The 11,134-nt window shown below is 36.1% G+C and overlaps 1 pseudogene; it reads right to left on the bottom strand.

Moving 5' to 3' along the window:
* Nucleotides 1-4,263: 4,263 nt before the first annotated feature.
* LOC123825899 lies at nucleotides 4,264-5,127 on the bottom strand (annotated as a pseudogene).
* Between the last annotated feature and the right edge of the window lie 6,007 nt (nucleotides 5,128-11,134).

Raw genomic sequence — 11,134 nt, 5'->3', positions numbered from 1 at the left:
AACATGGCTGAATTTTTAAAATTTATTTTTTATTCCTCTTTTTGTAATGTTGTTCTGTTGTAGTTGTCCTTCCCTTTTTCTGCATTGCTCACACCAATCCCAGCCTCAACAACTCCTACAGTCATCCCCCGCCCCGGCCATGTTCCATGCTTATGAATCCTCTATTTGTGTTCCTTTACTTCTTCTCCCTCCTTTCACCCACTTTTCTCCTTCCCCCTCCCCTGTGGTCACTATGATTTTCTACTTTAGTTATAAATGTCTGGTTTTATTTCCCTCACTTATTTGTTTTGTTGATTAGGTTACACTTAGAGGTGAGATCATACGGTATTTGTCTTTCACCACCTGACTTATCTCATTTAGCATAATGCTCTCCAGCTCCATCCTTGCTGTTAAGAATGGTAGGAGCTCCTTTTTCTGCTGTATAGTATTCCATTGTTTAAATGTACCATTGTTTTCTGATCCACTCATTTACTGACAGGCACTTAGGCTGTTTCCTGCACCTGCCTGTTGTCAATAACACTGCCATGAACTTTGGGGTGCATAGGTTGTTTGGAATTATTCATTCAGCATTCTTAGTGTCTAGTATTAGCAGTGGGATCACTAAATTGAAAGGTAGTTCCATTTTTACATTTCTGAGGAAATTCCATACTATTTTCTACAGTGACCACACTAGTCTGTTTTCCCACCAACATTCTATTAAGGTACTCTTTTCTTCACAACCTCACCAGCATCTGTCATTTATTGATTTATTAATGATGGGCATTCTGACTGGTGTGAAGTGGTATCTCATGGTGTTTCTCTTAAGTTTTGTCATTGTTGTTCAGTACATTGTCTCCATTTCTTCCCACCACCCCAACCATCCTCACTTCCCACCCTTGATCCTATCTCTCTTTGGTTTTGTCCATGTATTTTTTGTAGATGTTCCTGAAAACCCTTCTCCCTTTTCTCCCCAGTATGCCCTCCCATCTCCCCTCTGATTACTGTCAGTTAGTTCTTAATTTCAATATCTTTCTGGTATCTAGTCATTCTGAGCCTCCTCTCATATGTCTGTAGTCCCTCTGTATGTCTTTATTGGAGAAGTGTTTAGGTCCTTTGCCCATGTCATAATGGAATTGCTTTTCCTTTTGGTGTGGAGTCGTGTAAGTTCTTTATATATTTTGGAGATTAAGTTCTTGTCTGAGATTTCATTGGCAAATATGTTTTCCCATAGAGCAATTCCTTTCCATTCTGTTGTCTCCTTTAGCCATGAAGAAGCTTTATATTTTGACATAGACTCATTTGTTTATTCTTTCTTTTAAATCCCTTGCCATAGGGGATGTATCAATGTAACTAATGCTTGCTAGGATATGTGAAATTTTCAGGCCTAGGTTTTCCTCTATGACTTTTATGATGTCATGACTTACATTTAAGACTTTTATTCATCTTGATGTTATTTTGTTGTATGGTGTAATTTGGTGGTCTAGTTTCTTCCTTTCTTCCTTTCTTTCTTTTCCCTCCCTCCCCTCTCCCTCCTTCCTTCCTTCCTTCCTTCCTTCCTTCCTTCCTTTCTTTCTTTCTTTCTTTCTTTCTTTCTTTCTTTCTTTCTTTCTTTCTTTCTTTCTTCTATTTCTTTCTGCACATATTTATTCAGATGTCCCAATAGCATTTAATGAACAGGTTATTTTTACTCCATTTTATGGTCATGCTCCCCATGTCAAATATTAATTGACCATGAGGACATGGATTTATTTCTGGCCTCTCTATTCTGTTCCACTGGTCTGTTTGTCTGTTCTTATGCCAACACCAGACTGTTTTGATTACAATGGCCTTGTAATATAGTTGGATATCAGGTATTATGATTCCTCCTACTTTGTTCTTTTTTCTCAAAATTCTGCTCCCACTCTGGGCTGTTTATGGTTCCATGCAAATTCCTGAAATGTTGGTTCTATATCTGTGAAATATATCATTGGTATTTGCATACAGATTGCATTCAAGCTATAGATTGCCTTGGGTAGTATAGATATTTTAATGATGATAATTCTTGCAGCCTGTGAACATGGTATGTGCTTTCAGTTATTTGAGTCTTCCTTAATTACTTTCTTCAGTGTTGGATAGATCTCTGAGTACAGCTTTTTACTTCTGTGGTTAAATTCATTCCTTAGAATTTTATTTTTGTTGTTGATATAGTAAATGAAATATTTTTCCTAATTTCTGTTTCTAGTATTTCATAGTTGGTGTACAAAAATGCCTTTGTTTTTGAATGTTGACTTTGCATCCTGATATTTTGACAAATTCAATTATTAGGTCCAGTAGTTTATTTGTGTAGTTCATAGGATTTTCTCTGAACACTATCATGTTATCTGCAAACAGTGACAGATTTACTTCATCCTTTCCAATTTGGATTTTTTTAAATTTCTTTTTCTTTTATGAACACTGTGGCCAGAATTCCAACACTCTATTGGATAGAAATGCTTAAAATATACACCCTTGTCCTTGATCGTAGTGGATAAACTTTTATTTTTTTACCTGCTGAGTATAATGTTGGGTGTAGTTTTCTCATGTATGGCCTTTATCATGTTGAGTTATGCTTCATCTACTTCCCCTTTGCAGAGTGTTTTTACAATAAATGGGTACTGCACCTTATTAAATGCTTTCACAGCATCTATTGATATGATCATGTGGTTTTTGTCTTTCATATTTTATGTGGTGTATTCCACATATTCATTTAAATATATTGTACCATTCTTGCATCCCTTGATGTATCTCACTTAATCTTTTCAGTGTATTCCTGGATGTGTTTTGCCAATATTTTGTTGAGGATTTTTGTATCTATGTTCATCAGTGATATTGGCCTACACCTTTCTTTCTTTTTTGTGTCTTTATCTTGTTTTGGAAATAGGATAATACTGATATTATAAAAAGAGTTTGAGAGTCTTCCCTTTTTTTGGATTTTTTGGCTTAATTTGAAAAGAATCAGTCTTAGCTCTTCTCTAAATGTTTGTTAAAGTTCTCCTGTAAATCCTTCTACCCCAGAGCTTTTGTGTGCCAGGACTCTTGATTACCATTTCAATTTCACTAGCTGATATCTGTTCATTCAGGCTTTCTGCTTCTTCTGCACTCTGTTTTGGGAGATTGTATATTTCAAAAAATGTGTCTCTTTCATCCAGGTTCAAATTCCTTGGCATGTATTTGTCCATAGTATCTTCATACAATCCTCTGTATTTCTGTAGTGGTTGTAAGTTCAACCCTTTCATTTCTGGTTTTATTTATTTGTGTCATATCTCATTATTTGTTGATGAGCCTGGTTAAAGGTTTGTTGAATTTGTTTGTCTTTTGAAAGAACCATCTCCTGGATTTACTGATGATTTGATTGGTCTTTTAGTTTCTATGTCATTTAATTCTGATCTGATCTTGATTATTTAATTTCTTCTGCTTGCTTTGGGATAAGATGGGTGTTTTAACAGCAACTTAATTTTAGGAAGCTTCACCATCATACCAAAACTGCAGTCTCCCTAATTTTTAATTGTTCTCTGTTCTCCTTGGTTGTTGGACTTCCATAGACTCTGATTGTTTGGCATTGCTGGGATTTTTTTTTTTGCTTGTTTTTAGATTGCTTGTCACTCTTCTTATGTCAGTAAGAGCAGACAACATGAGTTGTCTATCTGCAAGCCTTTTTAGGCCAGAAGTCCAAAAGGAAGCTTTTTAATGAGAGTGGCTAAAAAGTTCACTGACAGAAGGAGCACCTGACCTTCCATCTCTTAAAAATATTTTCCCTTGCAAACACAAACCTTAAAATTCTTCTCTAAAAATTAATGAAAAGTTTAGTATTACAAATGAATAAATTCAACTTATTACACAGTTATATTATTGGGTTTTGCATTTTTATACCTGAGTCATGGCTAAATTTTATTTATTTATGTATTTAATTTTTTAAATATATTATTATGGTTTATTTAAAGAGGTATCCTCTGCATCAGGCTTCAGCTGAAAAGCAGTTACATGTGTGTGATTTGAAAAGAATGATGTACAATCAATAAGACTCCCCTGAAGCCTTTCTTTCATGGACTTTCCCTCTCTTTCTGCTTAGCAATACAAGACAGTTCTCAGTTTAGAATAACAGCATCTTTACAACTGCCTAAACAGAAAATTAGTATATAAATAAATAAAATCTTAAAAAAAAGAAAATTAGTATATAAATAGTGGTAGGCAATTACTAAATAAGCCACAGGCCAATAAGTTCAATTGTACAGTTGTGAAATGTAATGAGAAAGAGGTTTTGAAACCTTAAGACTGAGTAATCTGCTGTGTTTCCAACATGGTTCCAACTGCCTGAAGAGAGTGTTTGGTTTCTTTCTTACCTGCAAAATGGTAAGCTCTGCTTATATGACTAGCTGCTCAATTAGCATATTTTATATGGTAGTTTTTTTGTTTTTGCACTTGTTTTTGAATTAGAAGCAATATGACTTACACATATGTGAATTCCAAACACAGCTTTCAGATTACTGTTGCTCAGTTTCAATGTTTGTGCAAAATACTTTCATAAAAGTTCAATGTTTCCAAGTCCACCTAGGGTATATTTAACCTCATTACACTGCTAACAGTATAAGAGGCTGTGCCCCAAAGTCATCATAAACTTCTCCAAACAAAAAGTTGCTTTAACAGGGTCACATTCAGTGATATAAAGCCCTGCAAGTTCATGCCAGGCTTCTTGTACTCCCACAAATTTTCCCAGACCCATATTCAGTTCCTTACTGGTATCCAATCTTTTACCCTGAGCAGTTCAAATAGCAATTTTAAGGTCTTATTTTTTTTAACCATGTTAGTGTGATTTTCATGAACACTCTGATCATGCAGTTGTACAGTTTCATCTTATCTTTCCATGGCTTCAAACTCATGCCGCTTGGTTAGATGATTCTAGGACTGCCAGAGAACTCTGTTCTCAACTCCTGCAAACAAAACAATGCCAAGTCATCCAGTCATAGACTGAGTCTATAATCATCACTTGTTTATATATGATCCAAACACATCACCAAGCTTAGTAACATATTCCAGAATTGATTTCTCAATGACTTTCACAATTTGGTCACTATTTCATAAGATTTTTTCTCTATATTTTAACTTTTTTTTGTGAATATTTTCCTGAGACATTGGAAAGCCCTGAGACCTTCCTGATATTCTCAGAATGTTAATTAGTGTTAAAATTAAACAGTCAAGTCACTGGTTGTGTCTCTGTGTATAGATGTCTCTATGCCCATATCATCTGGAAATAATTAGAATTAGTTTATAAAAATTCCTCTGCTTAATAGGCTCACATAAATTACAATATAATAAAAACTAACCCGATTTCTAGTTCATTAATGGGGAGTATTTTTCATCAATAAAATGATGATATTTTTGCTAAATTTATTAATAACATAACTAAAGGAAGGGCCAATGACATACATAAAATTGATGTGCACATATGTGATTAGAGTACCTGTATGTTTCTAACGAGAATGATTGTGGCTGCCATAGAATAGACTTTATTGTTCAAATGGTAAAAATGTCAAGTACTTCTTTAAGAAGAAGAAGCTTCATGAACCAAGTGTGGACATGTGGTTTAAAAAAAAACTAACTAGTCTTTGATTGTATTTTGCTTGTTTTTTTTTTGTTTGTTTGTTTTGTTTTGTTTTTGTTTTGTTGATTAAGTTCCTGTTAAGGTGAGATCATATGGTATTTGTCTTTCACCACCTGGCTTATTTTGTTTAGCATAATGCTTTCCAGTTCCATCCATGCTGTTCCAAAGGGTAGGAGCTCTTTTTTTTATACTGGGTACAATTCCGTTGTGTAAATGTACCATTGTGTTTTCATCCATTCATTTACTGATGGGTACCTAGGTTGTTTCCAGCACTTGGCTACTATAAGTTGTGCTGCTATGAACATTGGGTTGCATAGGTTCTTTTGAACTGGTTTTTCAGTATTCTTAGGATGTAATCCTAGCAGTGGAATTGCTGGGTCAGAAGGCAGATTCATTTTTAGTTTTCTGAGAAAATTCCATATTGTGTTGCATAGTGGTTGTTCCAGTCTGCAATCCCACCAACAGTACACTAGGGTTCCCTTTTCTCCACAACCTCTCCAACACTTGTTGTTTGTTGCTTTCTTTATGATGTCCATTATGACTGGTGTGAAGTGGTATCTCATTGTGCCTTTAATTTACATCTCTCTGATAGTTAGAGATACTGAGCATCTTTTAATGTGTCTCTGGAATACAGAACAGGCTGTCAGTGTCCAGAGGGGAGAGGGGAGTGGGGAGGGAATTTCAGGGGAGAGGGGGAAGGGTTTTCAAGAACAAGTATAAAAAACACACGGGGAAAAACAAGGGGGGGTGAAAATGGGAGGGAGCTGGGGAGGGCTGGTGGGTGGACTGTGATGGGAGTAAAAGTCAGAACAGTGTACTTGAACAACGATTAAAATAAAAAAATAAAATAAAGTGTACAAGTAACCTAAAAAGATAAATAAATAAGAAAATAAAAACTAAATATGTATAATCAATGAATTGCTTGCCTTTCTCCATAGTAACTAGTGTAAATATCATTATATATTGAAAATGTTTGTTATTCAAAAATAACTTCTCTAACAATCCATTTACATAGCATCCAATGCAGTAGAGAGAAAAATAATAACAATATAAAAATTAAAGAAATGCCTTTAAAACCACAGTAGTCCATGACCTGTTTCTGTGAAGAAATTTGTGTGATGTTCTGTCCAGGGTCTGTGCTCTGGACTCTAGAGGATAGCTAGGGTTGTTGAAGGAAGACCACCAAAAGTAGTAGAATTGGGAAGAGAATCCTCTTGCAATAGAAAAGTTACCTGGCCAGGAACTAGAGTCTGGATTGATAATGGAGTAGGAGGTAAGGGTGGGTGAAAGTGAATTTCAAAGGCTGAAATTGTAAAATTAAGAGTTTGAGTGGCTTTACTGACCACTTGCCATGATAAGACAAATCCCAGGGAGGTTGAGTCCACACTGTGAATGGTGAGAGGAGACAAAGCTTCTCCTGGGAAAGGGATATGAAAGAAATTAGAGTAGAAATGAGAGCCCAGTGGGTAAAGCAGTTGAGTGACTAAATCCAAGAGAGACCTCCCAAAGTTTTCCTGATGTTGATAAGTCCTGTAAAGAAGAACAAGGTGAGATGCAATAGAGAGAGTGGATAGATTGGATGGTTACTTTCTCATGTAAGATGGTCAGGGAAAACATTTATTTCTCTGTGACATTTGAATGAGACCTAGAAAGGAGCAGACGGGGTTAGAGAGGACTTAGCTGGTGACACCTGATTTGGCCTGATTAGTTACCTAAGTGCAGAGGAACTTACTTTCACTACATATTTTCCCTGATGAAGTTTTTCTTTTCCCATAAAACATAAGATAACAGTTTTAACAGCCACTTGAGATTAGAAAGCTTCACCCTGATATATCACCTGCATTCTCTCTTGCTCTGAGTGGTGCCCTCTTCTCCAAGAGATACCAAAGACAAAAATGGTAAAACTTAGATTCATAAGGTGTGAGGTGATTTCCAATTCCATGGGCATTGGTCTGGACTAGGAAACATGAGCTAAAGTGTTGGTTTTGTTTCCAAAGCTTCCAATTATGTATTAATACCAAAAATAACAGAAATGTATTGAAGTTATGGAAATAATTTTATTGACATATAAATAATAATCCTCAAAGCTTTAGAAATCTTTTGAAAGAAAGAGAAAGACAAAGTTCAATGTTTGTACTCACATGAATATACTATTGTCCATTCCCAATGCATACAACAGTATCCAGGTGTCCTCCACATGTTTACATGAAAAAGGACAAAGCTCAGATTCTATGAGCTCATCAGCTGCTCCCACTGGTTATCACATGACCACTGCTCATCCTCTGAAGGACACAATGTCACCTTCAACATGGACATGGTACAAATGAGACCAACCCAAGATGAGAGTTGTCTGAAATATGACCTCAATTCAACAATGACAATGTCTACTCACATTTTTTAGTGTTTATTGATTCAATGCAACTATTTTAAGAAAGATTCACCTTCAAAAAACCTTTTATAATATTGCAAACACTTTTATTTATAATTTAATATTATATGGGAGGAAAAAAGGGTCACTCAAATTTCACATGTAGCACAACAGACAAACTTGCAGTAGAATTGAAAGGGTTGGAGACATCACACCAGTAAATCACAGCATCGTCCCTCTTCACAGGGTCTATAGTGAGGTTTCGGTGGTGTTTGGAAACCTTTATGCATTCATTGAGCTGCAGATTCATGCCATAGAACAACCAGTGGATGTAGAGTGCATTTGTGTTGCATGTCAAGCCCACACTATCCTTATTCTCTGTGACATGTTGCTGGCTCTGACGTAGACCACTAATTTCGGCTCTGTGGAGGAACAGGCAAAGTGACTGATTAAGAATGGGCTTGATAAATGGAGCCATGCTAATTACTTAGATCTCAGTAACTCAAAGCCCACAGTGGGCTATGTAACAGCCAAGAGAGTATGTTCCTGACATTTGCAGAAGGCTGAATGTCTAAGTTCAGGTGAAATTCTGTAAGGAGAGACATGCAGCTCCTCTCTGACCCCATATTACTCCAACATGATTCCATTTATACTCCTTCAGTCATCTCTGTTAGCAGATCATGAAACCCCTTCCCAGCCTGTAGGTCATATAATGTCATCATCAAATATTTTTTTTCTCTCTTGAGCATTTATTTATCTTTTCCTATGACTTCTTTTTTTACAAAACACCAGGTCCCACTCCTTATGTCACCTTTTATCCATGTCGTGGAAGGTAGGCTTACCATTTTGTGCATCTCTGGAGCCAAGGAATTTTACAGTAAGCAAAAAAGAATTTAGCTTTTTTTTTTTGAAATTTAATAGTCAGTAAAGACTGTTCAATGGAAAATAGGCAGTTTTCCAAGATATGGGTTGCACAACAATATGCACATGCAGACAAGTGACATGTGTCATTGCCTGACACCACACATAAAAATTCAGTCAAGTAGATCAAATTCTAAAGGTTATACCCAAAACTATAAAATTCATAGAAAAAGTATAAGGAGAAGAATTATGACATTGATTTGGCAATGATTTTATGAATATGACACTAAGAACACAGGAAAAATAGAAATTTGGATTTTGTCCAAATGAAAAAAAACTTCTCTTCATAAAAAAAACAAACAAACAAACAAAAAAAAACTATTGAAAGGTGTCCTATGACATTGCAGAAAATATTTTGCAAATAATATGGAAAATAAAATGTTATTGTCTAGATATACAAAAAGTCTCCTACAACTCTCCAGCAACCACAAAATCACATACAAACTGACTTAAAAATGAGTAGAACCCTTGAATAGATATTAGTCCAGAGAATATATGCAACAGAAAAAAATGTTCAACACCACTACTATTCACAAAAATGGAAGTCAAAACTCTCCAGGTTACATTTGTTGCTGGTGATTTTGCATGTGGTGAACTTTGCTCTGCAAGTAAGAGAATAAAATTTACCCTGTATAGTACCTTTTCTTTCTCCAAAAGCTTCTTCAACCAGAGTTGGCACCTCTCACATTTCAGTCAATTTGAGTATTTGAAAGAACTTAGAAGGTCTGTGCATCACTAGAAAATGCATAGGAATCTGGGTGCTCAGAGAATATATGGCCTCCAGCTATATGTGTGGTGGAAAGTACAGACTTTCTCAGGTGTCATTAAAGTATCAGTGTTTGGGTAAGGAAAGACATAAGATTGGGAACCAGATACATCCCTATAATTCTGGTTCTTCACAGATCACTTGACTGCCTGGTTGACAAGAAGTGTTTCCTTGCAGCTGCAAAGACTTCTGTTGCCCAACTGAAGTATGTGTCTAAAAGGTATCTTTTCCCAGGACATCCTAGAAAGTGAAGTTTATGCAATAATAACACACTATTATTGTGTTATTTATTGTGTAAATATATATATATATAATATTATATTGTATACAATTATTATTAGATAATAACCAGGGCTGAGTGGAAAGTAAATTTACTACTCTTGGTTTCTGGGCCAAGAGATGGGCCAGGTATTTTAACGTGAGTGTGAACCAAATTAGTCAGAGAGCCAAATGGGTCAGTGAGCCAAAGAATGATAAAGAAAAATCAAATAAGTGATTTAGGTAAGAGGAAAAAGGACAGACAGAGGTTGATTAAGGCAGCAGAATCAAGTCTCCTGTCTTTGACCATTAAAGTCATTCTCTCTCCCCTGATGGCAGGTAAGGACTGGTGCAAATGCAATACAAGTGTTTCATAGCAAGTGGTGTCATGGATTTGCTGAAAGTCTGGCCCTTGTGGGCAATATGTATCAGGTGGCTATGAGATAGAAATTTGGGGGTGGGGGAACTTAAAATTCTTCTGTATGTGAAAATTACTACTAATAGCCCAGGGGCTAAGAACAATTTCAAGACAGATTATTTTATTGGAGAAAATAGACAGATCTGAGATGATGGGCCAGGTTCCTGGAGGCAGAGAAAACCTGTCCCTTATGGCAAGAATTTAAAGTATTCTGAATCTAGGTTCCAAAGTCTGAAGAAATTTTGGATCATTCATTCATTCATTCATTCAATCACCACTTATTCCTTCCTATTTCATGAAAAGCAACTGGATGTTTGTCACATGTTGGTCCCTGAGTTTGTTTCAGGCATAGAGTGAGGAGTGAGAAGGCGAAATCCTTTCTTTACATCTGCTGGGGGTGACACCACCAAAACAAGAAGCAAATTAAGAAAGTAATGTGAAGTCCAGTGCAGCGAGGTGAGTTTAGGCCACCTGAGGGGGTGGGGTGTACAGTGATTCTGATTGTTACTGCAGCTAATTTGTTCTAGAGTAAAAATGCATTATTTCTCCTTATTTTCACTACAGGCAAAAATGTATTCCTATGAAGTGAACATTCTTAAGACAAAGGATCTCCACCAATTCATTGGTTTAAAAATCCAAAGCCACCCTCATAGGGTCTCTAAGGTAGAGGAATTCAATCTGAGGCTCCAAACAGACATTAAGAGACTCTGATCAGCTGGTCATGGTCTGTGACTCTGCTTTAGTGATGGTATCTTCTGGTGCCTCAATTTATTCTCAAGGAATATTTGGCTGCTAAGCTGTGAGTGT

Source organism: Phyllostomus hastatus, unplaced genomic scaffold (assembly GCF_019186645.2).
Source record: "Phyllostomus hastatus isolate PE091 unplaced genomic scaffold, TTU_PhHast_1.1 phas_contig_699, whole genome shotgun sequence".
Lineage (NCBI taxonomy): Eukaryota > Metazoa > Chordata > Mammalia > Chiroptera > Phyllostomidae > Phyllostomus > Phyllostomus hastatus.
This window is presented reverse-complemented; position numbering and strand designations above follow the sequence as displayed.